Consider the following 13,604-nt stretch of genomic DNA (forward strand, 5'->3'; position numbering starts at 1 on the left):
ATTTGAACTGGAAGATAATTTCAAACTTTCCATTAGCCAAAAATGAATAACTGGTTCAAACTTTTTAAATGCACCATAATATAATTTGATTTCACAAATAATTATGCATCAGGTGGGTGCACCTACATTGTCCATTTTATTATAGCGCCCCATTTGCATTGTCCTAAAACGATCATTGTCCTGCAGTGGGTCAAAGTTCAATTTCTTAGTAAACACGATATTGTTTTCACGAGGTAGGGATCATATAGAAAAACAGTGATAGTATATAATTTGTTTCGAGTTACTTTGCTTTAAAGATACAGTTCATCTTAGCAAAAGGGCACAAAATTTAAAGATAGGTAGATAGGTGTCTAACAAAAACCTGATGAAGTTTCAACACAGAATGCTGTGTTTTCCCAGCAAAAACAATATGTTGGGATTAGGATTCTAAATCACAAGTTGTCAAGCTGACGATTTCTTCTTGCCGGGTTTCAAAGCCTGCATGGGCGGGTGCACAATATATACAACCGAGTGGTACCGGCGCCTAGTACAATGTATCTGCAGAGTGAGCTTCAACTGTACGTTCACGTCTGTCGACGCCGTCGCCATTTTCTAAGATCTGCTGGGAGTGGAGAGAGGAGAAAAGTTTTTGATGGGGTCTGTCAGCCCACCTCTTTGCTCTGACCGGGCCCAGGGCTGCACCCACGTAAATAGGCCAGAAATATATCCGCTGAGCTCATTAATGAAAGTAATACACTCAAAATATTCTATATTATAGAGAGGTCTGAGAGGCATGAAATTGTGGAACTGTGGAAATATGGCACTGAACCTCTGGTCTAGAAACAGGGCTTCTAGTTCTGAGCAATTTTTAGTGGGTGCAATCGTCTCCGAAAGTGGCACTATTTGGGTGTTTTGCAGAGGGATGTTTTTCAAAATGGCTACTTTTTTAGGCAGGGACATTTTCTTCATTTTAGGGGAAGGCTGCCTCTGGTGAAAATTTCTCAGAATTTCATTGGTCAACCCCCCTAAAAGTTGAAAGGAAAATGAAAGGGGACATATCGAACATCGTCTTTCTGTGCAGCCTGAACACCTGTGAGAGTTGTATTTTTCAAATAATGGTGGAGTATGAGGATTTATCATTGATGTCTATGGCAATTTATTTGTTGCGGCGCACCCCTAACGCCACAACGGGGACCTCCATGCTGGGGCCCCGACAAACAGACGACGACCCATAAGGGCAGTCTTCTAATAACATCGATAGTAGCTAGCGCGCCACCGGTAACGACCTGAAGTGTTCCTTTGCATTCTTAGTAATAATAAACATTGATAGCCTAAAAGCAATCGCTTTCTGATCATATATCAACAGGTCAAATATTTGCGCGGCACCTGGCCATTAAAATGACCCCCCTTGTCTCCTTGAACAATGTAGTATGAATATTTGTACTCAAACAAATGATGTCGTTTTCAGTTTTGAAGTTAAGCAAAACTCCGCGGCACTTGGTATTATTCAGAAACATCATCCGTGGTTCGGGTTATTTATCTTCTGGTGAAATCTGGTTAGTATTACCATGGTAACAGTTCTTGTTGTGGTGGTAGACCAGTCCAGTCTGGAACAAGGAATCATGGTTGATGAACCTGAAAAGGGAAGCATCTCTAGTACTATTGTATTTGTGCATCTTTTAAAGATCTGTTACGTCAGAGTCCACCTTCTTGCAGAGATGTTGTTCAGCAAACCCAGCAAAATATCGCTGCCTTCTTTGCCAGGCTCTGCCCGACTGAACTGTTCACATCGATGAGTGCCCTGGCACTGGCAACAGAAATTTCCCTCTGCAGAAGACAGTAGTAGGTCATTTTAACACTCCTGGATTTGTTTTCATCGCTGTACAAGGTGTGCCATGTGCGCGTAGGGGCTTAAACTATACATGTACATGAGTACAAGTAACTGTATTTTAAATTTCTATTGCAACGAACGCACGCTTCCACGAGTTCACTTGATTATTACATGTCCACGTACACGTGTTTTCTTGAGCATGATGAATATGGTTACTTTAGTCGAAACCCGGCGTGACACATGTTTACATGTACACCGCTTCCTGCCAAATTAAGCCAGACGCGTGTACATGTATTTTGCGCTGTATGCCTAGGTACTTTGTACTCCACAAGTACTTAGCAACTCAATAGACTCAAGTCGTACTGTGGACGACTCGACTTGGTACGAGGCAAGATTGAACCTCGCTTAATTGCAGATGGTTTGCATTTGCATTGATGGTGACACCTCCGTATAGCCATATGGAGGAAGGAAATGTTTCCATAGGCCTATGTCCGCGTTGTAGTTTGTGTCTTGATGTCGTTGCTGTCTTTCTTACGTCGATATGGAAACCACGCTTTATTCTAAAATTTCAATCATGTTAGAAGCATTTTTAATAGAATGTTTGGCTTTAGAGAATGTTACGAATGTTGCTTAAATTTTCTCTGATGCAACAAAGAAATCAAACAAGATCACGCCGATATAAGGAACGAATAAACAGTTATGATTTAATTAACCCTTAGCATTTAAAAAAAATAAGAATAACAAAGAAGATGCTGATTGGAACTATTTTACAATGATAAGGATAAAGAATCAAGAAACGATCTTATACAAACCAGATGTTCTCAGGCGAGAGCTTGGCAGGCACTACAGTGAAGATTGCTGGACTCCACCGTATGGCGAAAAACAGTTCAGTCCTTGACGGCGCAAAAATGAGCTGCAACGGCGACTAAAAAGACTACGTCCAGTGAGAATGACCGGGCTCGAGACGAAACGGCGAGGGCGTGATGACCGTCACAAGTATGGGAGTTGGTGCCCCCACAAACTGGGGAACCCGTTCACAAACTCTCTCTCCCGGAACACTCTGGATTCACTGAGTCTGGACGAACATTCCTTACGAGTGTCGCTTCACAGACGACTCGCCACCACAGGTGCAGAAGTCAACAACTTAAGGACTTCTCACTGCCCACATACTGTAGACTTGCATTCCAAAATCTCTCTGGTGGTGAGTGTCTCTCCTGCTTTCCTGTCCTTGCCACGTACATGTATATTTCCTTCCTCAACTTAGTTTTGCTTATTGTTCAGGGTTGTACACTGGACGCCAGTGAGCTTTTGTGATGGAAACTAGACGTTTGATGGATTATTTTGTGAGTCAATGATCTTATGTAATCAATACATCAAGTAGCCTTTTTCGAGCAGTGAACTTTCGTTGATTTCTTTTCTTCGTGCTAAACAAATGCAATCGAGGTTTTCACAAGAATGTGAAACACATTAATAAGAAGCCAGTGTTGAAGTGAAGGTCGTCCTGATGGTCATTAGCTTGCAAAGGTTTATTAAAGCCAGATTCACGAACTAAACAAATCAGGTTTGCTGGGATATTATTCTGTCACAGCAATACATTGCTTAACCAAAAGTCCAGTCGATATTTGAATAGTGTAAAATTTAGTAGTCTTTTGCGAAACTATTATTTTGCGGGGTTGTCTTTTTGGCTTGGGGATTACAATTTTTGCCGCCGAGTTGTACTTATGCCGGGTTATACAATTATGCAGGTTATATAATTTTGTCGAATTAACATTTTGTAGGGTTGTATTATTTTCGGGGTCATATATTTCTGCAGGGTTATCTACTTTTTAGGAATGGTACAAGTTTCGAAAATTTAATTTTTGCAGGGTAGGCCTATATACATGTAAATGTGTGTGGGTTTAATCTCGGGAATTGACTGTTTTGGCGGACTTGTGTAATTTTGCGGGGTTACACATTAGTGTGGGGTTATATTATTTCGCGGGGTTGTGTATTTTGCGGTACTTAACTAAATGTATTAATGATTCAGATTCAGTGAACTGAATCTGTTTGCCCTGAAGAAGGTACTCAGTTACCGAAAGCTCGGCAATAACATATTTCAGAGCACTGATTTGATATTATATTCTCGTCGATATTCTGATCACGGTGCTGCGCAGCCCTTCCATATTTTATTATAGAGTACCGAAATGTGACGTCACTGTGAACCAGAAAATGCAGTGCAAACGAATGGAGTATGCGCGCATGTTGGTTCACGCGCTGGTTCACACACTCCCTCACCGTAGTTGTGGGGACATACACTCGACATTTCACCGATTTTGTGCGGACGAAAACGTTGTGGGGACTCAGAAATGTCCCCACAACTCGGTTCAAATTTTCCTAACAAAAGAACTTGCCCCCAAGTTAACGCGGTGAATGCATACCCACGCGCTGATGCCTTTTACAGACTAATTGTGCGCGTGACGTATTCACTTCGGTACTCTTCGGTATGAACCAACACGTGCGCGTACTCCATTCGTTTGCACTGCACTTTCTGGTTCACAGTGACGTCATACTTCGGTACTCTATAGAGGTTGCGTTCGATTAGCTTCCCTGCAAGTGAAGACTCGAAATGAGGCTAATCAAACGCTGTGTTCGCCAAGGCATTCTGGGAAAAAGGTCAAGTCCCCGCCACGTTCCATCATGTACGTCTATGCATGAACAGTCCATCCGTTAGGTCATTGCACTCGGGCAGCCCCCAGAGGCCCGCTCGCCAGCTGGGGTAGTGGTGGCTGACACCAGGGCAGTCACGAAGATCACGTGATGGCTAAGCGAACGCTCTCGGTAAGTTTGACCATGGAGTAGAATTATTCTACCTCCATGGTTTGACTTACACGTGTAAGCTAATCGAACGCACCCAGAGATCAGTGGAGATCGCGCGACGTTTCAGTTTTTCACTTTGACACTAGTTCCCATCTCCTATTCACTTTAAGATACTAGTCGACGGGGCCATAGCAGAACCAGTCTTTGTGGAACGTGCGCGCGCCGCGCGTGCGCAGCGCCGCGAGCTAGCTGCGCCAGGTCAGGGCACGTGCATGACAGAAAAAGTAGAGTAAAAGAACGGCCAAGGTAATTGAAACAGCCACCTTTGAAGTAAAGTCACATGTGGAATTATCTCAAGTCAAATTGTGTTTCTTTTCACTGAAGTTCAACTACATTTTACCACAAGTGAGTGTGACGTCTTGTGACCAAGTCAGGTACAAGTCTTTTTGCATGTAGCCTATGTCACATAAACATCTAAGTAATTATATCTTTTATTTTATTATGTCAATGTTTTGTCTTACTTCGTATTTACAAGCAAAATTTTGTCAGCATCATTTGTTTCAACTGTCTACAAGTGGTTACTAGATCCAAGAATTTGCTCTACATGTGGTCTATGTCAATATAAATGCACATGTATTCACTTTACATAAAAATGCAGAAACATTAATTTCGCCAGCGTGTTAATGTCTTCATATTAATGTGTTTGTGTCTGACATGTGAAGTGACTTTATATGAATAAAAAAAAGCAGTGGTCATTAAACAAATCCTGCAAAAGGTCCATTAAGTCAGTCTCATTTTGCCAGTGAAAAGCAACTGAAAAACTCAGCAAATGCTCTAAGATGCACCAGAGAGCATGCAGAGTTCAAAATTTTCAAAAGTGAAAATAGTAAAGTAAAATCATTTAGTTCTTCAGAACAGAAGCTTGCAATCTGGCACTTTTGGTATGAAATTCTCAAGGCTAAGAATAAGACAACTGATTGCCAGTGTCGAATACTTTTCAGAATATACTAGAGTAGTTATAAACGAACACATATCCTAAACTACATGTATGCATATTTTTCTTGATAAACATTGTATAATAAATTCCTTGAGGTACAAATTTTGGCTGTAAATATTTGGGACAAACATCAGAAAATGATGCTTTGAATTCAGTTGATTGAACTCCACTTTTTGCAAGTTTGTTTGGATTGACTGCCGTGAAATTTAAAAGTTGAAAGTGTTAGACTGGATACCTTAGCACTGTCAAGCAGCTGTTAAAAATAGTAAAATTTTTGTGCCAGTTACACTCGTGAGTGTTAAGTAGGCCAGTTATATTTTTATCAGGCCTATGGGTTGTGATGCAATTTTCACTTTTTCAATTTCAGGTATAGACTCCAAATATGTACTGATTTTAAGAAAAACCGGTAGAGTTTGAAAGGCAGAGAAGTTTGGAGTTTAGTAAATGAAAGTGCAAAGGACTAACTTTCCGTAAATGTCTGTAAATATACATGTACCTTGAGGCATGTTTTGCATACTTAACACACAGACATTTTCCAAACTTCTCAAGCATTATAAACATGCTCAGGACGACACATCAGTGCACTGTAGCATTGATGGTTGTCAGCGAATACAAAAAAAACATAGCAGGCAATTTCGGTGTCATATCAAATCAAAACATCATGACTTCTGGGTGGAACACTGTTTCAAGTGTGCTAAACAAATTGTTCAAGATGACAGGACAGTGATCAAGAAGAGGCCTTTGACAGAGAACATGCGATGGGGACAGGTCCGATGAAGTGGACGTTCATGTTGATGTGAATCATGAAATTGTCTCTTTATTAATTGGACTAAGAGAGGAACATAAGAATCAAGTGCTGCCTGCACTTTTCATTTCATTTGATTTATTATTTTTCAGGGAAAACAAGACAAAACACAGGCACATATACAATCAAGGAACAGTAGCTAAGACAGGACATGGCAACAGCACCCCCGAGGGATTGCCAAAAAGCGAACTAAACCACTATGAAGTGGCTCTCCCAAATGCTGAAACCAACCAGAGAGAGAGAGGAAAAAAACCAAAAGAACCCCCCCTCTGCAAATTACAGAGACACAAACATGAACAACATTTAAACAAATATGCACTCATGCTGTAATTTCCATATACTTCAAAAAATACAAAAGAAAAATACAAGTAAAAACATGCACAAAGAGATCTTTGTACAATTAAAATAGACAAAACACTAAAAAAAAAAGAAAGAACTATAGCGCTCGAATTACAAAAATATATAAGTATCTTATCATACACATGTACAACCAATGGTATATTTAAATACACAAGAAAAAACCTCCACTGCGATCAAATTCCTGACTATAGTAGGCAAGACAATGGGGGATAAAAAACGCAGAGGACCGTGCAATCCAACTAGAAAATTGCACAGTGTAAGTTGTGAAAACCATTCATATTCTTATTTACTCTGGCACTCTGCAAGAAAGAAAAAATTGTCGAAAAAAAAAACCAAGTATACAACTGAAAACAAGTATAATAAGAGTACATTGTGTAAGCAGTGCGTCTGCAACATCCAACACATGTACACAAAAAGGCACTTAGTTGCAAAGAACAGTTAAGGTGTATGGAAATGGAATAAAAATGGAATGTACATTGAATGTCATACACACTAAAATTTATTCAATACTCAACCAGTGAATTTCTAATTTGTTCATGAGGTTTTAGACTAAAAAGAATACTTTCAGTGACATCATTCGGTAAGCTGTCCCAGAGCCGAGGAAAGCGGACAAACAGAGATTGATGAACAGCAACTGTATGAGAGCCATGATAGAAAAACTTCACCTACTCGGTATGCCTCGGATTTAGTTCGACAATACCCTCAAGCGTGATATCGAACTTATTAAATAAGCATTAAATGGCAAAAGTAACAGATAAAAATGTAACCTGTTCACTAAGCTAGGCAGGCCCAATTTAGTAGACCGAATGAATACTCCATGCTGTTATTGTTACATGGCAAGGCGTGCTTCTGGAATGTTGCAGCATTTCCATGAGGATTTATCTCAAAGAGTTGTTGCCACTTTGGAAAGAGGTGGTGCAGATGCAGATAAACTATGACCTTAACTAGTTGGGGCTGTCGGATATATTTTGAGAGTCTCAATGTGAAAAAGCACTTTCAGAGTTCTCAAAAAGGCTCTTGAGGGATAAATTTCTCAACATGTTGATTTTGTTGCACCGGTAGAAAATGTACCAAGGAAGGACGAAAACATTTGAGTATGTTCCTGCTTAGACACTATAAGAGAACTGTTAAAAACAAAGGATGTGTTGCTGAAGTGTACAGTAATCATTTCTCACAAAATGATGCTTTAGAAGACTGTATACATGTACATGGCCTGATTTCAAGAGAAATGCATTGTTTTCTACACAGAAAGTAGAATTGCAGATCAAGCTTTACCACCATGAGTTCAATGTTGCAAACCCTCGCGGTAGCAAGGTCCAGAACATGAAGTTTGGAAGCTTCTATCTTGTTTTGGGGAACATCTCATTAAAGTCTCGCAAGAAAATGCTGAATGCTACTCAACAAGTAAACATGTAGTCCAGCTGGGGCCAGTTTCATAGAGCTGCTTAAGCAAAAAATTTGCTTAAGCGCGAGAAAACTTTGCTTAAAAAATCAGGAAACCAGCCAAAACTCCATGTGATATACATGTTTATTGTTTTGGGATCATATTTACCTGTCTTTTGGTTAGCATGACAATCAGAGTTTGAGCTGGTGTCCTTTGTTTTTAAGCAAGTTTTTGTTTTCACGCTTAAGCAAATCGAAACAGCAAATACCGATTCGGCATCAGTCACATTTTGTGCTGTAAAAAGGTTCTGTTGTGCTCAAGATTTATTTTATCATTTTGGTAGGTTTACAATGATGAACATGATGAAAGGAAAAAACAACTTTTAAATTGTCACGGCTGGTTAAAGTGGTATACATTTTGTTGGATTCATGAGGTTTTTTACAAAAAGTCAATGAAATTGCATGAAGTCCACTTTTTACTTTTCGCTTAATTCATCACTTGGAAGCAAAGTCTCTGTGGGGGAGACAGGTAAGTTTCATATCTGTGGTCTAAAAAATCATTACAGTTGAACCTCGTTAAGAAGAGCACTGTTAATACAAGGTTCTGCTTAAGACAAGGAAATTGTTAGGTCTCAATCCTTTCTTTTTCATTGTTTTCATTCCTAATAATACAGGGTTCCTGTTATAACAAGGTAGTTTGCCAAGTCCAAAGGACCTCTTATTAACGAGGTTTGACTGTATTAGTTTTTGTTTAAGCCAATTAAAATTAATTCCTTGTTTATCATCACTCAATGAAAGTTATATTTTGGGGCTGGGAGGACCTTTGATATTTGAAGTTAGTATTTTACAGACTTTTCTAACTCTAAAAATACCTTTCTTGTACAGTATATTAATACCTTAGTGTTCCATATATCATGGTCATGGTTGAGGGAAAGACTAGTGAATTAAAAAAAACACAAGACCATTTTTGTGGTGCAGAAACATCTGCAAGGTTGATGGGCCAGAAATTTATTAAAAAGTTGGAAATATCAAAACAGTCTGGCCGGTAGGAAAAATCCGGTCGGGAGATGATAAACAGGGAATTAATTTTAATTGGCCTTAACCATTAATTACATCTACAAACTTTACTTTCTCTTACTTTAAAATTTCTCAGCTACTATCTAACTTCAGAGCACTATGCAAGAGTTACCAAACAGCTCTTAACATGGTCCCCGAACCTGTCATCTGGATTGGATACGGCAAATAGAAAGGCTTGCCTTTAATTTCACAACCAAATAATTAATAAAAAGAAAGATTAAGTTGAAAGGTACGGGGCTTCCAATGAGGCTCCCAATGGTGTAATGCATTTTATTATTTTATAAATAGCCACAGGATTCCTTTTTAAAAAATTACTTGAACTCTTAAAAATAATGTCTAGTGTAGCAAATATTCTCTGTTCCACTGTCTGTTCTAAAACGGTCATGTTATTCCTCTGTACATAAAGAGTAGCGTAATTTGGCATGCTTTTACAATTTCAATTAGAACATTGTTGACAAGTTAAAATAAAGTGTCAAATTCAATAGGAATTGGGAATCTTGTGTTTATTTTGAAAATGTGTTAAGTACTCCCAGTCAATACGGTCAAAGAACAATTTACTTTGTCCAAACGACTAATTTGTCACCTTGTATTACTAGTTAATTTTTGTGGTTTACTAAATAAATTTTTGTGCATTACTAATTATTTCCTTTACATTACAAATCATTTTATAAATTAGTCAAATAAGACACTTTTTCACGACCAGACCTTGTTATTATAATTAGTCCAAATTGACCATGCACGACTATCTAATAATGAGTCTAATAAGACAGCGTGCATGACAGGTTTCTTTTAGTAAAATGACCAAATGAAACTGTACAGTACAACTACATCTTGCTTGGTGAAGAAACACAAGATGCCTTGCAAGCAGGAGGCCGATGATCAATCTCAAGCACATAATCAATACATTCTAGTGACAGGTTCAGCTAAACTACACCTTGCTTGGTGAAGAAACACAAGATGCCTTACAAGCAGGAGGCTGATGATCAGTCTCAAGCACATAATCAATACATTCTAGTGACAGGTTCAGCTAAACTACATCTTGTACATCTTGAAGAGTAGTGTCATGTGGTGTCTTGTATATGGGTCATTCCACGAAGTTTGGGCACAGTTTGTGACGGCGTCCCTTGTTACATCAGTGAAAATAACCATCCTTTTTCCCTGCATGTGGATTCTAAATTGACATTGTTCTAAATCTTGCTAGGCTCTAGTGGTGTGCTTCATCTTTGGCAAATAATGATGACTTAATCTGTTGTAATGTGAAAATAATGGGCAATAAAAGTTACCGATGTAACAAGGGACGCCGTCACAAACTGTGCCCGAATTTCCCATATGTCGTGCCTTTTTGTAGTCTGTGTCATGTTACATGTATGTATGTGTGGGTTTCTTTTCTTTTTTTTCGAAATATTTATATGGTCAATGTACATTTGCTTTTGTAAAGTGTTTTCACGGTTTATTGAATTTTTCAATGTTCTAAATATTACAAATCTTTCTTCTTCAGAGTGAGAAAGTAGTTGGCAGGATTATGCTCTAAATAAAAGAATGTTAGTGAGAATTATAAGGTTGAGGAGACCGAAATCATTGCCGTTATAAAGACTTACATGTACATGTATGTGTCTCATAGTCTTGCAGTCAGTATTGGAGGAGAGGCCTGAATATCACACCATTCCAAGCAGTTCCTCCACAAGAAATGAGGACATACCAACTATATCTTCGGCTGAGATTGACAAGACCAAGATGAATGAGGCTGATAAACATCTTGCCCGAGGATTTACACACATAAGTGTCTTCTGCAAATCCTTCTTTCTGACACCGAGCCATGACCGAGTACCAGCTTGATACTCTCAGTTTCTCATCCTCGGGGAGTTGCACCAACATCACATCGTCTCAAGATGAAGTTGAGAGAAAGCTGACTCGCCTTGACTGCACAAATGACAGTAACCGAGTAACCATCACTGAAATCCAACCTTGTGATGAACCATCAACCAATCTTCCTGTAAGTACCAACTCTGATGATGCAGCAGTCACCATAAATAGCAGCCAATCTTTATCCAGCTCAGCTACCCTGGACATGGATTCCTCAGAGGATGACATCATCAGCAATGAAGTAATGGACAGTGGGAAGCAAGATACATGTGCATATCTCTCCAGTGAAGCAGAGTTTGGCTTGAACAAGTTCTGTGCCAGATGTTGCATTTCAATTCCAGCAGCCTTTTTTTCATTTATAAACACATTTACTTCCATATTGCTGAAAACTACAAAAAAGAAAGTACTAGTAAGTCAACAGTAGATCACACAAAGTGATTGTCAAGTAACAAGCACATGTATGGTGGCAGAGGCAGAAGCCAAAGGCTCATATGTTGCCATGCCAGGATCAACAACAGGAAACAGAAATGGTGAACAAACAGAAATGAAATTAAAAACTGACTGGATGTGATAATGACAATGCCTACTAAGCAACCAATGGGAACAAAACGCAAAAATGAAAAAGATAAATGCTCAGTATAGCAACAAAAAGAGGAGCTATGCTACGTAATGGAAGATCACATCCACTTTAAAGGATTTCTTAAAGCAGCCCACTGACGACTGTGTTTTCACCATCCTGATAATGCCATTTCAGAGATGCCGCCCCAAAATTGCATTATGTTCATGGAGTAGGATGTGCAAGTGGAGGGAACATAGAGATCGTTGGATGGTCGTGTATTGTGGCAACGTATATGTACTTGTAAACAGAAAGTAGGAAGTAAATACCTGTGGAAGAAGGTTATTAGTAGACTGGTACATGAAGAGTCCCGTTCGGAGTTTGTGAATGCCTGTGAGGGCTTCAGTGTATTAGGTTGTGCAAGAAGAGGTGCTGTATTATCACAGAAATGTCAGGTGTATATTCTAATGCATACTCTAATGGCTGGAGAGTACAGTTGGCTATTACTAGAGTGCGCCCGGACGATGCCGCAATAGCCGAGGTAAGAAGGATGAACGTATTGTTGATAGAGACTAAGATGGAGGGTGGAAGAAAAGTCTGAAGTTAAGACTGAACACCAGTGTTTTTAGAAACAATTTTAAAGAGAGAAGAGATTTGTTTGTGCCATGTCAGTTTGTCGTTGACGATGACTCCAAGAAACTTCACTGAGTGGACCTGCAAAATGGGATCTCCATCAGTGCAAACAAGAACAGTGAGAGCAAGAAGGGAATTGGATTTGCTGAACAACATAAATTTCGTTTTGCCTGCATTGAGGGAAAGCTTGTTCGCCTTGAACCCAGAAGTGAGTTAAGCCAGTTTGTAGTTCGCTGCATCAACCAAGGTGCGAACGTAGAGCTAGACAAGGTGATGTTAGTGTCGTCAGCAAATACAGTAGGAGGAGTAAAGGTCCGAGAATAGATCCTTGAGGCACTCCATGGCTGATGGGTTTCCAGGACGACTTACACCTGTGGAAAATGGTGAACTGACATCTCCATTCAAGGTACATGAAACTCTTAAACTAATCAAGGGCGCAACCCCTGACGCCATAGAAACAGAGCTTAGAAATAACAAATATCATACTAAAGGTATAAAAGTTTATGGAAAGATCCACAAAAATGACAGCTAAAATACCAGCTGAAATACTATCAGTAAGGTGAATAAATGTCATGTCCATAGAATATCCGGAACAAAAAGCAAATTGATAGGGAAAGAGAAGGACGTTGGAAAGAAATTTGTAGTCGGCTGTAGACAATTCTTTTGAGAAATTTATAGGAGAAGCAAGGAAGGACTGATTTCGGAAGATGATTATGGATGAGAATCATCATTCTAAAAAAGGGTATCACCCGAGCAACTTTAAATTTAGATGCAATGAAGCCACTAGAAAGGGAAAGATTAAAAAAATGGGTGAGCGGATGAGAAAATATGAGGGATAGTTGATTTGACAACAGACAAGGAAATTCCATCGAATCCTGGACTTGTAGTACCGCTCAACTTTTTAGCAATCTCAATTACTTCAAGAGCATCAGTTGGTGAAAGACAAAATGAGGAAAAAGTTGTGCTTAAATTGTGCAGGTAATTCATGAAGTGAGATCTTGTCAAGAGATGGGCCGATTGCAGTAGAGTGAAAGCCGAAGGAATTTTGCGATAACGAAGGACTTGAAGGCCTCTTTTCCATCAGAGCAGTTTTCTGGGATGTCTGCCTTTCTCCCCTTGCCAAGAGTCTTGATTATCTCACGCCAAGTCTTTGTCATGTTGGTTATCGTAGCAGGGTTTTAGCAGTCAGTCGGTTACGATAAGCGGTATACGCTTATTGGCTTATGATGGATATCACCTGAGTATCTTGTGATTGCAACAGCTTGCAATGGATGGGGCAATCCAAGGCTGCTCCATTTTGTTCTTACTAATGCATTTTGAAATT

At 39.4% G+C, this 13,604-nt stretch overlaps 1 protein-coding gene and 1 long non-coding RNA gene across 2 annotated transcripts in view; one reads left to right on the plus strand and one right to left on the minus strand.

Moving 5' to 3' along the window:
• The window catches only part of LOC110988595 (uncharacterized), a 21,802-nt gene extending 19,042 nt beyond the window's left edge, over window positions 1-2,760 (minus strand). The window contains exon 1 of the transcript XR_015428260.1: window positions 2,623-2,760. The gene's annotated coding sequence lies outside the window, so the exon portion shown is untranslated. The remainder of the gene's footprint in view (window positions 1-2,622) is intronic.
• On the plus strand, window positions 319-10,786 carry LOC147796176 (uncharacterized). Its single transcript, XR_015428262.1, has 3 exons — window positions 319-1,821; window positions 2,626-5,040; window positions 9,305-10,786. It is a non-coding gene; the product is annotated as an uncharacterized LOC147796176 (long non-coding RNA).
• Window positions 10,787-13,604: the final 2,818 nt, after the last annotated feature.

Source organism: Acanthaster planci, linkage group LG18 (genome assembly GCF_054643075.1).
Source record: "Acanthaster planci isolate LZ-2023a linkage group LG18, COTS_SCS, whole genome shotgun sequence".
Taxonomy (NCBI): domain Eukaryota; kingdom Metazoa; phylum Echinodermata; class Asteroidea; order Valvatida; family Acanthasteridae; genus Acanthaster; species Acanthaster planci.